This window comes from Ambystoma mexicanum, chromosome 6q (genome assembly GCF_040938575.1).
Source record: "Ambystoma mexicanum isolate Mex_15411 chromosome 6q, UKY_AmexF1_1, whole genome shotgun sequence".
Classification (NCBI taxonomy): domain Eukaryota; kingdom Metazoa; phylum Chordata; class Amphibia; order Caudata; family Ambystomatidae; genus Ambystoma; species Ambystoma mexicanum.
In genome coordinates, this window is record NC_090937.1 from 1,740,024 (window position 1) to 1,760,893 (window position 20,870).

General features: G+C 48.5%; 1 protein-coding gene across 1 annotated transcript in view; it reads right to left on the minus strand.

The window, feature by feature from the left end:
- NCBP1 (nuclear cap binding protein subunit 1) overlaps positions 1–20,870 on the minus strand; it is a 1,187,216-nt gene that overhangs the window by 470,811 nt on the left and 695,535 nt on the right. The gene's annotated exons all lie outside the window — the stretch shown is intronic.

The following is a 20,870-nucleotide window of genomic DNA, read 5'->3' on the forward strand; positions in this document are numbered from 1 at the left end:
ACAAAGTTAACATGAAAAAGGTTATGTGACAAAGCAACTGTTGGGTAGATGTTCCTTCTTGAGTGCAATTTTCCCTACTTTAAGTCCCCCAGCATTTTATGCAAGACTAATGGATTTTTAGACTGATTCTCCTGAGTGGGATCCTTTTTCCACACTAGCTCATCCTTTTACGCTGACCCTGGGAATCATTGTTATCTTTTTGTTGGGTACTTTTTAATGGAGATATGCTTTCCTCCAACTTTTCTGGCATCTACCTTTTCCTATTGCAGCACTTTCTATGCAGAGTTGCTGGGAGCTCCTAGAGTTTCCATTTTTATTTTACCCGTGTAATCACATGCTACAAGTGCAGGGGGATACCCTTTTGTCCCCCCCTGTATTTTATTTTGAGGAATCAGTACACCCTACGTGGAGTGCTGAGGGGAAACAATGTCTCACTTGTCTCATCCGTCCAGTAACGTTTTGGTTACTGTGACCAGATCATCTAACCGGCTGGTGGCAGTGTACCTTTTTACACAACTTTTTGTTGACTTGTCACAGGCTGTCTTTGCAGCTTTGGTAAGGGACACAAGAGTCACAATTTGCCTAAAATGGCGGCTGTCCTTTTTAAAGCTCTGTTTGACTTGTCCTTTCTTGAGCATTATTCTACCTAGCTGGGTGGGGGAGGGTCTGGATGGGTCTCATCTTTGGCGGGGTTCCCTTGGAAAGCCCACAAAAGACTTGAATGCCTGAAATGACAGGAAGTGGGAGAGATGACCAAAACTCCTCTGATCCTTGTGCTGCAGTGTTCCTGGCCGGAATCAGTTTGCACTGGGAGGCTGGCTGTCCCCATTGGACACCCACCCCCCCACACCCCCCAAAGATTGAATGGTGGATAAATGGCGATTGGTGGACTAAGCTGGTTTTCCTGAATAAATCTGAGGGTCCTGGAGCTGAAACTCAGTTGACCACTGGACACACGATTCCACAGGACGTCCCCAGCCACTTCCAGCAACTGCCAGAGCCGTCTGAGTAACTGCTGCTTTTCAGACCTCAACATGTGTGAGACAGGGAAGTCCCAGAGCGGATGCCTGCCTCCATTGGACTGCTGGGCCAAACCAGTCACAAGACTAACACCATTTTGCACCCTCCCTGGAAAACCTGCAACCTCCATGGTCCACAATTCACCAATGCCCGGGGTACCGTGCCATTTTGCAGTGCAATGTCTACCGAAGCACAGTTTTGTCTGAAACTTTGCAGGCATCCTCAGGGAACTGCAGAGACTGGATCCCCGCTGCTGAAAGTCCCCTCAGCCGAGACGATGACCGTCAACCGGAGTAAAGTCTACTGCATGACAAGCGTCCTTCAACCAAGCCTTGAAAAGGGCGTCAACGAGCTAGTACTGCAACGAGCGTTTGCTGGCCATCCAACCACTTGAGAGCAACAACCAGATCCACTCCAGGTTCTTCATGCTATCTGCCAAGACTGAAACCCGAACCAGGGTCTGCTGTCGCCCTGCCGTGTGGACAGTCGGACTGCATCAGCTTCATTGCTTAAAGGTACTGTCCTGCTCCTAGTTACTTACCTGGATCATTGCTTTGTTGATCATGTGCATCTGGGGCTGCACATAGCTGCATCTGGCACCCCTTCAGGGCCTACCTTCAGCTACATTGGGGTGGACAACCCATTATGCTCTACTTTGCCTTAGGACACTTGTCCTTGGGGGTACATGGGCAGGGGAAACAATGTCCTTGCCAAAGTAAACCCTGACCGATAACCTGCAAACTTGATGTTTCTGGTAGACTCTGCTACCCTGATCACTGAACTGTTTTCTTGCCTCGTCTTCACCAGCACCTGGTCACTGGTGCCCCAGAGACTCACCTTAGACAGGGCTGGACTTCCTAAAATGGGCTAAACTGAAGTTGTAAAGTCATAAGTTTACATATGTTTCAGGAGGTTTGATTATGTGATTTGTGACTTTTATTGCTATTCTAAAGGATATAACTGAATATTAAACTGCCCTATTATATTGTGTGATAGTACTTACCTTAATTGAATGCTACAAGCCTTAGTGTATATAAATAGCTTTCATAACACTCCTAGTGGGTACGTTTCTTTGAATTAAGTGTATACTCCGAGTACTGCGTGCCTCACTACAGCCCTCCTCAAGATTAAGTCTGGCTGCTCATCTACAGCTACCAAACCTTTTGGTAATGCAGGCTAAACCCAAGGGATGCAACGCTGTTCATCCAAGGTTGGCTTTCTAAAGTCTTGTCAGCTACGACATTGGCTAAACCCCCTATTAGCACCCATGATAGTCATGGATTCTAGATTTCTAGAAGAATGTAGATTTCTTGAAATTTTGCTTGAACTCAATGGGAAACATGAGAAAGTTTGGACCCCCAAATACCAGAACCAATTCAGGCAATGTATTCATATACTTTTCAGTTTTCTATGACTGGCTTGCTGAAAAGAGTCCTAATCTCATGAGTTCTAATCTCTGGACTCAGAGGTGCAAATTCATTATATCCCCCTGAGCTACTTTAAGTTCCCAAGTCTCATGGTACACAATGTACTTTGTTTATCCCACATCTGAGGCGCCTTGCTGTGGATTGGTCCTATGCAAGTGTGAATGTGATCCAGATTTAGTCAAACATGAAAATGACTAAAGTCAGAGTTCCCAAGTCATATTTTGATGGTTTTGGGACTCCTGCTTGGGTTTCGTCCCAAATCCACATGTCTAGAAATAATCCTGCAAAATGTTGAAGCACAGCCTCCAATGAATTGGTGGAATGCCAAAATGTTGAAGTAGATTAAGATCAGTCATTGCTGTCTATAGTTCAACCTCTTTACCACTGCTCGTTTTCCTCAAACATGTAGAGAGTTGGCTCCAATTAGTCAGAGACCTGTGGGCAAAAGTCAGTGAATGAGGAAAAGGATGGCAACCTTTATTTTTACATTTATAAAGTGTGCAAAACCCACAGGCATCACTGGTTGCATAGGGGAGAGCGGTGAGGAAGGCAAGCAGGGAAGGAAAATAGTTGCTAGGAGGGTACAATGGCATTGGAATAAAATAGTTTTTTTTCTGAAAGGCCTGTAAAAGGGCTACGAAAGTAGGTGGAGAGGAAGGATATTCTACAGTCGGGCAGCAATGACTGGAAAGCTAGAGCCTCCATAACTGGTGCGTCTGAAAAGCAGGGTGGAGAGTCTGTAGTGAAGCCTTGTAGGTCTGGACGAGGAGTTCTTCCAAGTTCTCTGCACGAGGTATGGGGGAGCATAGTTGGATAGGCAGCAATTAGTGATTGAGGACCTTAAAGTTAATATTTTCTCTGATTGGCAACCGAGGAGCAGTTTTTCTGTGCGTAGAAACATGGTCACATGTGGGTAGGCTCAGATGCCCAGATGGCATTGTTCTGAATAGTTTGTTGAGGTTATGCTCCGTCGTACCAGCAAGGAGGGAGTTACAGTAGTCAAGACGGGAAGACAATTACTGCTCTGGCTACTATCAGACTATCTTCTGGGGAGAGGAAGTGTTTAGTTGCATTCAGAAGTTTGGTAGTGTGGACCACTGAGGATGCAATAGCATTGATGTGGCGGGTCATGTTGAGGCTGGAATCAAGATAAACGCCTAGCGCTTTGACGGAGGAGGAGACTGGGATAGTGCAGGCATCAATAGTGAAGGTGCAGTAGGCTGGGTCAAGTTTGGCAAGACGTGAAGGTGGGGGCTACAATCTTCAGGATCCCAGTCATTCAGACAGTTGGTGAGCAGCCGCACAGGTTTGAATGGTGTCAAATTCTGTTGATGTGGCTGGAATCATGTGTATAGATGTCTGTGAAGGGGATGCGTATTTGGGCATTATCGACAGTCGCTGGCATGTAGGATATACTCAGGTAGTCCAGAAGGTCAATGAGGTTTTGTATAGATAGTGTATAGTGTTGGAGAGACATGAGCCTTGTGGGACTCCACAGGGGACACGAGTTGGGAGGGTCGCAGCGCTACCTGCGTAGATGCAGGCCATTCTTTAAGCTACGAATGAGGCAATCCACTTGTTGGCCATAGGCGAGAAGTTGGCACTTGTGTTGAGGTGGTGGCAACGTGTGTGTTGGGTAACTAAGTCAAAAGCTGCCGATCGGTAGAGGAGAAGGGCAAGGTTGGCAGCGTTGCGGATGTCATCCAACTAGTTTTTAAGATCCAGCAGGGCCGACAATGCCACGAACTAGAAGGAAGCAGGACCAACGTGGGCTAAAGATCTTGTGTTGTTCTAGGTAGGCTTGTATCTGAACGTACGCAGTCCAGTCCACGATTTTCAGAAGGCAAAGGACCGTGGTGATGGGTCGGTAGTTGATGGGATTGGTTGGATCAAGAGAAGCTTTTTTTTTAAAAAAATGATAGAGGAGATCCAGGCTTCTTTGAGATTAGGATGAATAAAGCCGTTGGTGAATGAGGAGTTAACTGCAGTAATGTGGTCAAGGATAATGCAGAGTTCTTGATAGGGGGAGCTGGGCAGGAGTCACCTTGACAGCGGGATGGTTTTGGACCAGCAAGGGGAGTGCAGGTTTCAGATTTAGTGACCGGCATGAAGCTGAAGGTAGTGATAGTGGCGGGAGATGACGCTGGGGGACAGCTTGGCACCAACTGGAGTTCTTTTGCAAGGATGGAGGCTTTCTTCTGATCAATTTCCACCTCAAGCGTGGCAATCTGGTTAGTGAGGGTGTTTTTAATATTTTGGCAGCAGGTGTCATCTTTAGTAACGTTTGCAATTGGTGCTAAAGGGGATTCAAGTTCATTTAAGATGGAGAACAGTTCCCGTAATTGGGAATGGGCTTTGGCAATCTTGTTGGATAGGGCAGCTGCTTTAGTTGTATGGATGGCATGCTTGTAATCCCTCGAGCATTTCAAGTCATTTTTGTTTGCAGATGAAGGGAATTTTTGCCAGCTGGTTTTGAAGGCACATTTTTTAGCGTGCATAGCTAGGCAAGCAGGTGCAAACCAGGAGTGGATTTGTGTGGTAGGTTTGGTTCTGAAGCTTAAGTGGAGTAATGGCATTGATGGCTGACAGGATAGCAACGTTGTCAACCAGATCAGAAGGGTTAGATTGCAGGGTGGTAGGGGAAAGGGTGTGGTCTGCTATTAAGACCTGGAGGGAACGCTCTTTGGTCTGATTGCGGGAGCATCTGGGGAGTAGGGGCGGGGGGTGGGCGATTTCGGGAGTGCATTGTCAGGGAAGATATTCCAGGCACCATAAATGAGATGGTATGGTGGTCAGTCCACAGATTAGGGGCAATGTTAGTTGTGTTGCAGTTGAGATCTGCAAGCCAATCTAGGGATCTGTCTAGTCGATGAGTTGGGCGTGAATTGTGTTGAGGGAATCCTAGAGAGGATAAGCAGTTTGCAATTGATGAAGCTTCATTGTCTAATGGGTCGTTAAAGCCCAGGTTTAAATCTCCTACCGGAAGGACTTTGGATGTTAGTTATTAATAGCTGTGCAAGGTCAACGTCCAAGGTTTCAGCTGGTCCCCCGGGGGGTAGGGGGTTATGGCCGAGGAAGGAGATCGCATTCCCTTGGCGCTTAGTAGGTCACAGGAGGTGGGTAGTGAATAGGTCCGAAAGTCATGGTATCTTTGCAAATGAGGCAACTCCACCCCCATTGTGTAAAGGGTGGTCACTGCGCAGGATGGAGTATTGTGCCAGGATGACAATGGGGAGGGCTGGGCCGGCAGCCGGGTGTTGCCAGGTTTCAGTCACTGCTAGGATGTCTAGGTTGAGGTTGGTGATGAGGCCTCCAATATCTGTGGGATGGGCGATGATGGCGCATGTGTTAACAAGTGTGCAGAAAAGTGGATCAGTTGGAGCAGGAATAATGTGGCCTTGATAGGGGGAGTGAGTGGCTACTTTGGTGTGTCTGGCATTGGTATGTGTGCGAGGCAATGCCCTATAGATGGTGGAGTGGAGTTGGGCACCTGTGGTGTTCAACTGCGAGATGCGAGTCTCAAAGTCTGGTGTGAGGAAGCAATGCAAAAGCCTGCAACTTCCAAGAAGTGCCTTGACAGAAAAGCTATGCTCGGTTGACAACAGTATTCCATCTTAGCCGACTAATTGCCCAGCTTCGTTAAAGCGTTGAGCCCTCGACCCTCAGGAGTCCTGCTATGTTAAACAGAAATTAAGCACCTCATACACCCGAAAGCAGATTGGAGCTACCCCTGAAGAAGTAAAGAAAGTGGCACAAAAGAGGTAGGTTCTCAGGGCACTGCAAAAACATAGGTGGGTGGAGACAGCATGCAAAGTGCGTGGCAAGGAATGAAGTGGCTGCTGCAATCGAAAAGGAACTGCTGACGCAGCAAAGTTTGAACTTGGGAACAGAAACGAGGAGAGCATTAGCCGAGCACAAGGCTCGCCCAGGTACATAAGTTGGCCCTTCTCCTTGAGGTATTCTGCTCCCTGTCCATAAAAAGCCTGATGAGCAAAGCAAAGTGTTTTAAATAGAAAACACTGTGCAACCGGGAGCCAATGCAGTATCCGTAGCACAGGGGAAATGTGGGCGCACCAAGAAGTGGAGATGGCTGTGACAAATACAGGGAGTTACAGTAGTCCAAGGACAAACCTAAGGCTGCAACCACTGGGGTCCAATACTGGATGAATGAACGGAAGAACTTGGCGGAGCAGCACGAGATAACACGTTGGCATACTGGCCCAACCTGGAGAACTGGAACAAGGGAAGGAAAGAGACCAAGAGTAGGGGACCAAAAAGCAGGGGCCCAACAGGCAGACACAGAAGGGGGTGCCTACTCTCGTCACCTTGGTCTTATCACCGTTAAACTTGAGACATTGATCCGCCAGCCGATGTCCCACAGCCGCTAAACACAGAGGCTGATTCAGACCGTGACAGATCTAGACTGACCAGAATCTGTGTATCGTCCGCATAAGAGTATCAAGAAAGGCTGTGAGAGAAGATGAGCTTTGTCAGTGGGCGTTGAACAGTGGGAGAGATGGCAGACCCTTTGAGGACACCGCAGGTTAGCGCTGTTGGCTTAGAACAGATGGGGAGAAGGAAAGTTTGGCGGCGAGCTCAGAGAAAGGAGAAACAAGACAATACTGTGCCGCAGTCATGCGCCTGATCAACAGGGAATGATCGACCATATCAAAGGCAGCAGAGAGGTCCAACAGCAATAAGGCCCCAAAGCTGCACTGATGCGGAATGGAAACTAGATAATCCATAACGGAGCCTAGCCCACTCTTCGTTCCTCTCGAAGGTCTAAAACCAGATTGCAAAGGATGGAAGGGAGATTCTTCAAGGAAAGCAGTAAGAAAGGGGCCAGCCAGGGATTCAAGAAGCTTCATTAGGAAGGGAAGCAGGGAAATGGGATGCTAGTTAGCAGGGATGAGTGGATCCAGGGAAGTCTTATGCAACGGGATCAATGTGGCCTGCTTAAGAGCTGCTGGAATCAGCCCCATTTTAAAAGGAGGCATCAACTGTTTCTGTAAGCAAAGGAAGAGTTTGAGGCAGAATATTTCAGGATGTCAAGATGGATGGGATCCCTAGGGGATATGGACTTCAATTTAGTGACTGTGAAAAAGTAGGAAAAGAGGACCAATGACTGCTGAATGCAAGGGTGGCCATTGTAGGCGTTGGCAGAGGCACACTGGGTCAGGAGGACGATATTGCACAGCAAATTCTGTCAATCTTGTCAATAGAAAAAGCAGACAGATAGTCAGACTTTGGGAGGGCTGAATGGGTTCAGTCGATACAGTGGACAGAGTGTACAATCTTGAACAGCTCCTTGGACTGGTTAATGTAGTATTCAATATGAGAAAAGGCACTTTTTGTGGCATGAATTTCCTTATGATATGCAGTCTAGGTCAGCTGAAAAGATGTTTAATAGACAAACGTCATTTCAGATGCCATTTGCGTTCCAATTGCCTAAGCAAGAGGCAAAAAGACAGCAGTTAGTCAGAAAATCAGGGCTCGGAGTGGTGTGCTCAGGGTCTTAGATTTTTAAAAGTGCCTGCAAATTCCATGTGCAGATAAAGAGAACAAAGCAGCAACTACGCCAGATCCAACACTGATCGTGTCGGAGACTTCTCACTACCAAAGAACGACCAAATAGTAAAAAGACTAGCCCACACATCTTGTATACCAGAGTGCCATTACTGGTGTTCATTTGCAACCTTGTGCCACCAAAGCTGCGCCCTCCCTCCAAACCCCAGACAAGCCTACTCCACCAGGTTCAGCACTACACCTCCAACGTCAGACTACTGCTGCCCAATGTCACTTTGCAATAAGGACAGGAAATGCACCTCCAACCTTCTAAAGGAAGAGCCATCTACAGCCCTAGTTAAACATACCATAAACATTAGTTATTAAGGTTAATAGTTTACTTGATAAACAAATGCAAAAGCTATGGAGGACTACTATACAAAGACTGCCTATCTGAGGAGAAGATATTAAACTGGGTACAGCAGGAAAAATCTGAAGCTCTGCATAAATGAAAGTTGATCACATCAAATAGCATAACCTTAATAAAAAGTATGACAATACTATTGGGTATTTATCCTGTTCTCCTGTATAAAGTAGATATTTTCCATTATTGCCTTAACACCAGGATCCTCCCAGCCATTTATCCACATGGGAAGTGGACAATATTCCAGTTCTGCAGGGCTTCTCACATCACAAGCCACAGCTCTCAGAACTATAGTAGAGCCTTGGCCCTCAAGATGGCGGAGTCTAAGACTGATTCTCTCAGATACATATCACCAGAAGAACAAGTTACTTACCAACTGTAACGTTCTTTTGACTGGATGTTCCTTCGACGTATCCATCTTATGATAAATCGTTATCCTTCCAGCTTCAGAAAAAAAATGTCAGCAGAGGGCGCTGTGCACAAGGTCTTGGCGTCGATGTCCCTCGACGGGCTCCGTACCGCGTCAACGTCACGGTCAGTATAAATAGCTTGTGTTGTGCCCGTTGGCTTCAGTTCTGTTTTTGAGGAAATATTGGAGGAACACCCAGGTGTGCCCCATGACTGATAGACTCTTCGTGAGAAGGAAAGTGTAATAAATGCAAACTGTACTGCAGGGTAGGATTGGGAGGGGCAATGAGGAATACGTGGGAGAACATCCAGTCGAAAGAATGTTAACGTTGGTAAGTAACTTGTTCTTCGAATTGATTGTGTCCTCCCACGTATTCCTCATCTTATGATAGACTCCCATAGCAGTGGCAATTTTGGAGGTGGGAGTACTAGTTACTGTTTTCATGGACAGAATGAAGTACCGCCTTGGCAAATAAACCGTCATTGGAGGAAGAAGCATCTAAGCAATAATGCTTGATGAAAGCAGGCATCGATGCCCATGTTGCAGCAACAAATATCTGCTGCAGGGACTCCCCTCAGAGCCGCAGATGTAGCCATCCCCCTAGTGGAATGGGCTCGAAGCTCATCTGGGGGGTCCTTTCCCGCCAATCTGTAGCATTAAATTATTGCGAGAATTATCCACCGGGATATGGTTCGTTTTGTCCCCGATAATCCCAATTTATGACTTGTATACCCTACAAAGAGTTGGTCATCTTGACGCAATTTTGACATTCTTGAAATGTAAAAACAGAGCCCTTTTGGGGTCCAGTCTATGCAGTCTCTCCTCTTCTTTACCCAAATGAGGAGCATAGAATGTTGGTAATATGATTTTTTGTGACAAATGGAAGTCAAACTACTTTTGGTAAAAAGGAAGGTTTAACTTTAAGAACTACCTTGTCCTTGTAAAAGAAATAGTATATGGAGGTTTACATGAGCGAGTGTTAGGCAGAAACCTGTGCAGTTCCCTCTGGGACCACTGCAAAAGATTTAAGACTACAGGTGTTTGGCAGTAAAGCCACTTGGTAGCAGTCTGTACCACACAGATTCACTTGGTAGCTGTGGCTGAGCAGTCAGACGTCCCTCAAGAAGAGTTAGGCAGTATACAGAGTATTCAAAATAGGTCAGAAGAGCACAGTAGAACAAGTAAACACTGACCAGAGCTTGGTGTAAAAGAGATATAATTATTTATTTAAAACCACATCTAGAAAAACACAGGCACTAATAGTAAGCAATTCAAAAACACGGTCACTAAAAGATATACACCCCCTTAGAAGAATTTTAGACAAGTCTTAAGTAAAGCCCCACTTATTTTCAGACAGCGGTGAGCGCTTAACGCAGATGGCACTCTAATAATTCGTTTTAAAAGGGAGAGAAAAGCAGAGTATAATATGAAACAGATCCCAACCCTTTCATAAGAACAAAACAAGAGGGAGGCAAGTAAAACCGTGAAGTTAGAGTTCAGAAGGCCGGATACACTTTAAGAGGATCAGAACGAAATGTGTCAAAGGTCACACGGTTGAAGTGCACAAGAGTCTTGCAAAGGTTAAAAAGGTTAAAAAAAAAAAAAAGAGTTGGACCAAAAGAAAGGGACCTGTTAGAAGGTCAAGGCGGCCAACCCAGTCCAGAAGGTTAAGGGATTATTACCTTGTAGCAATCTTTAGAAAGGGAGGCCTGGCGGACACGGTACCTTAAAGTGGTGAGAATACTCCAGCAGGGCCAGTTGTTCCTGGCAGCGGATGCAAGTCGGTGCTTCGTCCGGGGGAAGAGAGGATCTCGTCGGGGAGGAAGACAGGAGTCCGTTGCACTGCCAGGGAAGAAACCAGCCGCAGAGTCCTCAGGTGAAAGGAGCGGTCCTTTTATTCACGGTCCAGTGGTAAGTGGCTATCCGGTTGCCGGGGTGCTTGGTACGGGCAATTCGACCACAAGACGGCCTGGGATGCGAAGAGAAGAAGGTAAACTGGTTGTGCCCACCAGTCAGGGGAAGAAGCCTCTCCAGTCGGGAGATCTTCTCTGTCGTCGGGAAGTGGTGAGTCGGTTCCGCAGGGCTCCACCGGTGGGGTCGTCGTGGTAGGTCGGCTCAGCTTCTCCCTCGTCGGATTCTCAGGTCCTGTGGCGACTTCTGAAGTTCCATTCCCCAAAGCCCTGCTTTTATGCAGCACACCCTCATTCACTCAGCCTAGCTGTAAATCAAACATGCTAAGTGGTGAGCCGGCCGGCTCACCACTTGGGCCAATCACACAAGAGTGCGACTTGAGTTACCAAGGTAACTCAGTCCAGGGTGCCTAAACCCCCTCCCACACCCACTGTGGTACCCAGACAGAGTGGCACCACTTTTGGAGGCTTCTGTGGAGAAGCCCGCCGAAAAGTGGAACAAAGGGCTCGACTTGGGTTGGAGTCACAGAAGAGAACACAAACTCCATTTTAGAATCGAGTCCTGGCAAAAAATACCAACCGGCGAATTAATATTAATTAAATAAACCGGCGGTATGTTCGAGGCTATGAGAAATAATTCAAAGTTGGTAGCCTCGAACAATGGGAAAATCCCATAGGGATATATTCGCGGTAGATTATAAAAAGTAGCATCCACTACCACCAGCCAAAACTTAGGCTGTTGCATGGAGGCGCTAAGAGATTTAGCTGCCGCTTTTGAGGTCTGTAGTTTTTCTAGGCTTTCATCAGCCTTACTACCAAACAGTCTCAAGCCATCAAAAGGCATGTTGAGAAGTCTGGCTTGCACATCTGGTGCAAACCCAGACTTCCTCAACCAAGCAAATCTGCGTAGCACAGTGCTTGCAGCCATGGATCTGCTGATACTATCAATATGATCAGCCGCCGCCGAAATGCAGTTTCACAGGGTATGGGTAAACCTGGCCAGGGTACAGGTGACATTGGTCGACTTAAGAGCCATACTACCCGAAGTAAAAACTTTACGGGCCCAAACATCCACTTTCTTATCCTCTCTATCCAGGGGGCTAGTAGGATATGCAGTCTGTCTTGAAGTAGTTGCTGCTTGAATAACAAGACTTTCTGGAGTGGGATGTCTGTTTAAATATTCAGGATCAGAAGACGGTCTATATTTTTTTTAGGAAAATTACTGTTTACAGCAGCAATATTTTCAGGAATTTCCCAGTTCTTTTCCACTGTTCTCTGAAGTGCCCTATGGAAGGGGAGAACTGGATCCTTCTGGGGACTCCGAACAATTATGTCCGTCATATTGTCCTGTTCAAAAGTGGGTGAGGCTCTACCCCCAACCCATATATTCCACCACTCTATTAATTAAACTCCTGTACCCTGAATCTGCATGTTCTGCAGGGTCAGGTTTTGCAAACTCTAGCTCAGGTGACGTATAAATGCCACTAGCAGGGTGAAGGGTGTCACAGGTCTCATTTTCTATTCGGGATCGACAAGTTCTTTTGGGACCACTCCAGTACCATATTGTACTCCAAAAGGAGAAACATACTCTCCTTCAGAGCCACTTTCTTCAAAAATTGAAGACAGACGTAAAAAAGTCAGATTTTGGTAAAGGAGTAAATCTCCTGTCTTGTTCATGAGGTTTCGTTGAAGGAATCGACGTAACCTTCGATGGTATCGAAGGAACCTTCGAAGACACCAATGAAGTCTTGGACACAGGTGTCGAAGACGCTTTTGGCTTCGATGTCGAAGCTGCTGGCGCCGATGGCGTCGACAAAGTCATGGACGTTTTCGACGACTTCTGTTTATGAGGTGTCGGAGAAATACTCTACTCTCGATGAGTCTTCGACGACTTGGCGTCGACTCAAGTTTTTCTAGTTTCATCCATACTACCGGGTTTTACCACAGTAGTTCCCAACTTCCCTATGTCGTCCAATGGAGCGACAGGGGTCCGGCTCTTCGGAGGTTTCTTTGAGGGGGTCGAGGCCGCTTTTTCAAAGACCTCCATCTTCCGAAATTCTTCCCATTTTCTAGGGGAATCCGACTTAGTCGGGCAACGTACCACTTTGGTCGACGAATCTGAAGATGACGAAGGAGATCTAGGTCTCCTTTTCACTCTTAGAAGAGGAAGTAGAAGAGGAAGATGTAGGGCGCCTCGATCTACTATAAGATTAAGATCTCTTAGAGTGTCTGTCACAATCCGATTCTTTCGAATCGCTCGATTTTTTAAATGTTTTTTGGACGAAGCCTTCGAGGCTTAAGAAGCTTCCCACCCCACCGCCAGTTTACCTTTCCTCTCACGAAGGGCCTTCTCAGTCATTGACTGACAGGAGCCACAGTCGCCTGTTTGATGACTTGAACCGAGGCACCAGAGACAAACGCGGTGAGGATCTGAGATAGACATATCCGATCCGCAGTCGATAGACTTTTTAAACCTAGTCTTAGGAGTTTAAGGTGTTGAAGACATTTTCAGAAGAAAATTTCCAATCGCGCCGTTCGAGAGTGAAGCAATCGGAAAAACGGAACTGAAGCCAATGGGCGCAGCTCGAGCTATTTATACCAACAGTGACGTCAACAAGGTACGGAGACCGTCAAGGGCCAATCGACACCACGACCTCGAGCACAGCGCCCTCTGCCGAACATTTTTTTCCGCAGCAGGGAAGCTGGCGATAACAAATATCATAAGATGAGGAATATGTGGGAGGACACAATCCATTCAAAATGTTATTTTGAGAGGTGGTCTAAGCAGGAAGAGCAGCTAGATGTACTCGGAGTATTAAAGACAAGCCCTGAATTTAGAAGGTAAAGTAGGTAAACAACGTGGGAAGGTGTCTAGTATTAGGCTTACGTGCCTCTTTAATGCGGTTAAAATGCTTTTATTGCCAAAGGTCTTGTATGTGATCCAATTGTTACCCCTGCATTTCAAACACTTGGGCGTATTGATAAATTGTTTCAAAATGTCCTATGGGGTGAAGGGAAGGGTGCTAGAATTCAAAGATGGAGGATTTGGAAACCCAATCTTAAAGAATTATAGTAATGGTTTTTTGTTGAAAAAAGTGTTTTGCTTCTCATGTGGGGAACGTGATCAGATGCCTTGGTGGGTGCAAATTGATCTTCAGAAGTTTTTACCATAGGACATTAAGAATCTGTATTCCTTTGGAAGGCTACCTGGGAAGTCAGAGTTTAAAGACTATCTTGGCAACAAAGGATGCTTTGACCTCTTTAATAGTAGATAGCCGACAAGGATTGTTTATGTATAAAGAGGCATCCCTTTGGCATAATCCGGGGCTGCAAGTCAATAACAAGGTTTTGAATTGGAGGAGTTGGATCAATAGAGGCAATTGGTGATGTTTGGGATGATGGAGGTGCGGTCCCGTTTGAGAGTTTGGTAGAGAAGAACAAGTTACTTTCTTACCTGGTAACGTTCTTTCGATGGGATGGTCCGACGACGTATTCCATATCTATGACATGTAATCACCACAGCTGTGCTGCTTCGGAAACTTTTATCGGCGTCTGCGTCGATGACGTCGATGCGCCGTCGTCGAGGACCTCCTCCGACGTCGGACGTCATCCGATGTGATAAGTAGGGCGCACGACGCCCATAGCCTCAGTTTTAGTTTTTTCCCCCAGAACGTGCGACATTAGTCAACTGCCAGTCAGACACAAAGCCTTGCAGAACATAAGCTGCAATCGCAAAAGAAATTCTGCAGCGGAGAAGGCAGGGCGGGAGCGATATGGAATACGTCGTCGGACCATCCCATCGAAAGAACGTTACCAGGTAAGAAAGTAACTTGTTCTTCGAGGGGATTGGGTCCTCCGACGTATTCCATATCTATGACAGACTCCCAAAGCAGTACCAGAGCAAGGAGGAGGGAAAGAATTTAGAATCAAAATTTAGAATAGCCAATCAAATAGAGCAAAGGACCGCCTTGCCAAAGGCCAGATCCTGTCCTCGGATAGAATCGAGGGAATAGTCACGTACAAATGTATGTACTGAAGCCCAGGTGGCTGCATCACAGATGTTGCAAATAGGAACACCCCTCTGCAGGGCAGTAGATGCAGCCATACCCCTGGTAGAATGGGCCCGCAAGCCAGCCGGTGGGTCCTTACCCGCCAAGCGGTAACACTCCGAGATGGCCAAAATAATCCAGCGAGACAAAGTCTGTTTCGTCACAACTTTCCCCAAACGCTTTCCAGCGTAACCAATAAAGAGTTGATCGTCCACTCTGACCCGGGACATGAGTGAAACATAAAAGCTTAAAGCTCTCCTAGGATCAAGCCTATGGAACCTCTCCTCTTCCTTACCAGGATGCGGAGGAGGATAGAATGCCGGAAGAACAACCTTCTGAGCCAAATGAAATTCCGTCACTACCTTCGGAAGAAAAGAAGGACGAACTCTAAGGACAACCCTGTCCTTGTGAAATACAGTGAAGGGTGGCTTAACTGAAAGTGCCTGTAACTCACTCACTCTGCGAGCGGAAGTAACCGCAACTAAAAACACAGTTTTCAGAGTTAACAGCCTCAAAGGGCAAGAATGTGAAGGCTCAAACGGAGCTCCCATAAGAAACTTAAGAACAAGGTTCAAATCCCAACCGGGCACCAGGAAAGGTGACGGAGGGAACACATTAGTGAGCCCTTTCAGAAACTGTGAAATTAAAGGGATTTTAAAGTAAGAACACTCTTCAGACGAGCGCTTAAAGATGGACAGCGCCGCCAGGTAACCTTTAATGGTACCCACTTGCAAGCCCCTGTGGGCCAAAGAAAGTAAAAAGGACAGAACCATGGGGATGTCACATGCAAAAGGATCCACATTCTGAACTCTGCACCAGTCGCAGAATATACGCCAACGGTACAGAGACTTTGTTGGTGGCCTTCGGGCCGAAAGCAACACCTCCATCACGTCTTCAGGGAGGTCCCAATCCTTATACCTCAACCTTTCAGAAGCCAAGCGTGAAGGTTGAGGGATCTGACCTCTGAATGGAGAACCTGACCCCACTCCCGTGAGAGCAGATCGTCTCGGTAGGGAAGACGACGTGGAGGGCAGATGGACAAGTCGAGAAGGTCCGGGTACCAAGTCCTCCGAGCCCACGCCGGGGCAATGAGGATCATCCGGGAACCGAACTTCCGTAACCTCTGTAGAACTTGCGGGATGAAGGGGACTGGAGGAAACGCGTACAGCAGCGGGAATGACCACTCCACCACGAACGCGTCTCCTAAGGCTCCTTTTGGAGGAAATTCCCGCGAGCAAAACCTTTCGCACTTCTGGTTGACACTGGAGGCGAAGAGATCCACTTGAGGGGTCCCCCAGAGGGTGAAGATCTCCAGGAGAATCTCCTGAGCCAACTCCCACTCGTGAGAGATCGCGCTCTGCCTGCTCAGAACGTCCGTCGTCACGTTTTCGTCTCCGGCCAGATGAACTGCCGAGATCAAAACTTCCTGCTGGATGGCCCAGAATTCGAGCTGCATCGCCTCCCTGCACAGAGGAAGTGACCCTGCCCCCCCCCTCCCCTTTTTGTTGAGGTAGTGCATGGCCACTGTGTTGTCCGTCAGGATCAGGACACTCTTTCCTCGCAAAGTCAGCAGAAAAGCCTTCAGGGCTAGCCTGACGGCCCTCAGCTCCAACAGATTCATATGGAGTCTGGACTCCGACGGAGACCAACGACCGCTGACTGTCAGCCCGTTGGCATGAGCTCCCCATCCCGTGAGAGATGCATCTGTCACGATCGTCACCTCTGGCCAGGGAAGCCAAAACGGAACCCCCTTCATCAAGTTGCCTTCGACGGCCCACCACAGAAGGTCCCAGGCGACCGAGGGCGGCACTTGAACCGGGTCCGACATCCTGCCGGAGGACTGCGACCATTGCGTCTTGAGTGCCCACTGCAAAGATCTCATCCACAGGCGAGCCTCTGGCACCAGACGAATGCAGTATGCCATGAGGCCGAGCAACCTCAAGAACTCGAACGCTGGGAGCGTCTGGGCATGCTGAAACTTGTGCACCATCTGCTGAATGTGAAGAGCCCTCACCTGGGGAGGAAAACACCGCCCCAGGGAAGTGTCGAGCACTGCTCCGATGTACTGGAGCCGCTGTGTTGGCGTCAAATGGGACTTCTTTAAATTGAGGGAGAAGCCCAGCCTGTGAAGGGAGTGGCAGGTGACGGACAGATGATCCAGGACTTGCTCAGGAGAGCTCCCCCTGATCAACCAATCGTCCAGGTAGGGGTAGACGTGAATCCCCCTTGCCTGAGATGCGCTGCTGCCACCACCACCATGAGCTTGGTGAAAACCCTCGGGGCGGAGGTCAATCCGAAGGGCAGGACCTGAAACTGAAAGTGCGAGTCGCCAACCGGGAACCTCAGGTACTTCTTGTGCTTGGGATGGATCGGCACATGGAAGTAAGCATCCTTGAGGTCGAGTGACACCAACCAGTCCTGAAGCTGAAGGGCCTGAGGACTAGAGAGAGTAAACATCTTGAACTTGTCCTTCCTGAGGAGTTTGTTCAAACCGTGCAAGTCCATGATGGGTCTCAATCCCCCGTCTTTCTTCGAAATCAAAAAATAAGGGGAATACCATCCCTTGTGCCGCTCCGCTACAGGCACCAGTTCTATGGTGCCTTTCTCCAGCAGGGCTTGAATTTCCTGCGCAAGGAGCGGATCCGGACTCTGCAAAGAGGTTCCCCGGTGGATTGTCGCGAGGCCTGTGCCGAAAGGGAAGACAGTAGCCGTGGGTTATGATCTCCAGAACCCACACATCTGAAGTAATGGCTTGCCACACTACAAGATGCTGCGCCAGCCTTCCCCCAACCGGCAAACCATGGGATATGGCCTCATGACTGAGTGGGAACGGCTGCGGCGTTACCTGAGGGCAAAGAGGCAACTGCCCGAGCGGCCTTGGCACCACGGGTACCCTGTTGTCCACCTCTGGTACGCCTGCGTTGGCCTTTTTGACTGCCAGCTCCTCTCGCTTTACTGGAGTAATAGCGAAAGGAACCACCCCTCCATTGCTGTCCCCTAGGACGAAAAGGCGGAGGTTGGCGAACTGCAGCGCCCAACGACTTCGCTGCAGCTTTTGAGGTCTGCAACCTCTCAAGGCTCTTGTCAGCCTTGCTGCCAAAAAGGTGTTCACCGTCAAAGGGCATGTTGAGGAGCCGGGACTGCACATCAGGAGCAAACCTCCCGACTTCCGCAACCACGCAAACCTGCGTATCACGGTGCTCGCCGCCATGGACCTACTGACGCATTCAGCTAAGTCCAAACCCGACTGAACTGACTCTCACATGGCATCCTTACCATCCTGGACCATAGCAAGGAAACCATCCCGTTCGTCCCCTTCGGGAACATGTTCAGCCGCTAACGCAACAGTTCCACAGAGTGTGTGAAACGAGACAAGGCACAAATGGAGTTGGCCGCCTGAAGCGCCATACCATCAGAAGAAAACGCTTTCTTCGCCCAGCCATCAAAACGTTTGTCGTCCCTATCAGGAGAGATGGTAGGGTACAACGCCTGCTTTGCCGGGGCCATGGCCGCCTGCACCACCAGACTCTCCGGAGTGGGGTGCCTGGTCAAGTAGCAGGGGTCGCTACTGGCTGGACGGTATTTTCGCGACAAGGATCTGCCCATCACCGGGAGACTCTCCGGAGCAGTCCAAGCCGCCACCACCCTTCTCTGTAAAGCCATATGGAACGGCAGTACCGGGTCAGTTGGGGGACCAACATCAAGGATGTCCGTTAGATCATCCTGCACAAACTCCCCTGGGGGAGCAGACCATCCCAAGTACTCAGAAACCCTAGCCATAAGGCGCCGGTACGAGGAATTGGCATGAGAGCCAGGCTCAGGCCTACAAAACTCCACCTCCGGAGAGTTGTCCAGTCCACTGGCATCATGCAGTGACTGCCTCAAATCGTCAAACTGACTATGGCCCGAGACAATATCATCTGGAACCTGACTAGGAACCAGGCCATCAGAATCCTCATCCGCCTCTGAAATATATTCCAGGTGGCGAAAAGAAGGCACCCGAGAGTGCTTGCTCTTAACCAGAGCCTTCCTAGGGGGATCCCCCGTGCCACGGGGTACCTCAGACACGAAAGGCGTCGAGCGAATTGGCGCCGGCGTTGAGAGACCAGGCATCGGCACCGAGAGGATCGGCGTCGATGAAATTGGCGTCGACGTCAGATGCAGCGTCGACACAGCTCTCGAAGCCGGAGCCCCGAGCGTGTCCTTCGACACCTGAGCGTCGACGGCTTTGATGACTTCCTCGGAGCCGGAGCCTCGAAAAAGCCTTTCGACGCCCTCGACGCCTCAGACGTCGATGTCTTCCTCGAAGACCTCACAGGTGCACACGGTCTCGAACGCGTCGAGGACCAGGACCTGGAGCGGGTACGTCGAGACCGAGTCTCCTTGTCCGAGCGGGACCTCTCCCGTGACTCGTGCCGACACTCTTGCGAGCGGTGTCTCTCGACCGACCCCACTCTGGGGCACGGACGGCTTAGTACCCTGCGACTCAAGAATCGCCAGCATTTTATTCCCAAAGGAAGCCCATTCCTCCGGCGTCGCACGGCTGGTGGGGTAAGCGACGTGCCAGGCAGAGTCCTCCGAAGAGGACCTGGAAGACGACCGGTGTCGGCGCTTCCGAGAATGCCTCAAAGAGGCTGAGGAGTGGCGAGACCGACTCCTAGAAGGAGACCCACGAGACTTCCGACGACGTGGAGAGTCACCCCTCGAATCATCCGTCGGACGCCCCGTAGACCTCGACTTCTGGGGCTTAGACACCCGACCTACCGACAACTTCTTACGTTCGCGTAAGGCTTTGGACGTGAGCGACTGGCAGGCAATACAGTCATCCGTGTCGTGGGCCTCCCCGAGGCACCAGAGGCAGGCGTCGTGCGAGTCAGTCACCGACATCTTGGACCCACACTCCCCGCACTTCTTGAAGCCCGGACGCGGGGTCGAAGACGAAGTAGAAGACATCTTCCCACGAAGTATTTTCACAAAAACTAACAGGTTCGAAGAACCGAGAAGAACAGAACTCCAAAGAGTCGAGACGTTAACCGAGATTCACGAAGCAACACGTTCGCGGAAAAAACGGAACTGAGGATACGGCCGTCGTGCGTCCTACTTATCACATCGGATGACGTTGGAGGAGGTCCTCGACGACGGCGCATCGACGTAATCGTCGCAGGAAAAAGTTTCCAAAGCAGCACAGCTGCGGTGATTACATGTCATAGATATGGAATACGTCGGAGGACCCAATCCCCTCGAAGTTTGATATACAATTTAGGGTGTGAAGGTATAATGAATTGGTGGGTTTAATCAATGAAAGACTGAGGATGAGGACTGCCCCATTCTCAAAGAAACCAAAAGTATTGAATAGTTGATTGCAAAAGGTATCAAACTTTTTGAAACTCATGCAGCCAGAAGTGAAGTGGTTACATTCTAGGGAAAGACTACGATTGTTCTGGTCGGAGGAGTTGGGTAGAGAATTAACGCAGGAGTGGGAGAGGGTATGGAGGGTGGTCAGTCAAAATCTCGAAAAAATAATCTCGAACAATAAGGTAAAAAAAAAGACCGAAAAAAACAAAAAAAGGGGGGGTTGGGGGGAACCCCCCCATTTCGAATAAAAAATTAAAAAAAAAAAATTCGACTTTTTTTTTCGGCCTTTTTTTCCGAGATTTATTTTTTCGAGATGTGTAAATTCGGTAGTATGACCATAAACCGGTATGGAGAGCTCCAATAAAGGCTAAGGTGGATTTACAGTTATGCTATATACACACCAGAGAATATTGGGTAGAATCTATTGGACCTTGGTGCGTATTTGTGCCTTGGGAATAATTGATGATAAATGTTGGGGTTGTGGGAAGGAGATGGGTAATTTGGTTCATTTGTTGTGGCGCTGTGAAAGGGTAGTACAGTTTTGGAGGGATGTGCTGGACAGAATTGATCAGGTTTGGAAAATTGCTTGCCTGCGTAATCCCGTAGCAGTCATTTTACACTTATTCGATGGTAGATATAGTTTTGGCTGGGTTACATCGTGCTGGATTAATAAAGTCTTATTGGTGGTGAATAAACAGATATTAAGGTCTGGAAGACAAGGAAGAAACCATCAATAGAGGATTGGATTTTGGATGTGCAAGTTCTGTTGAT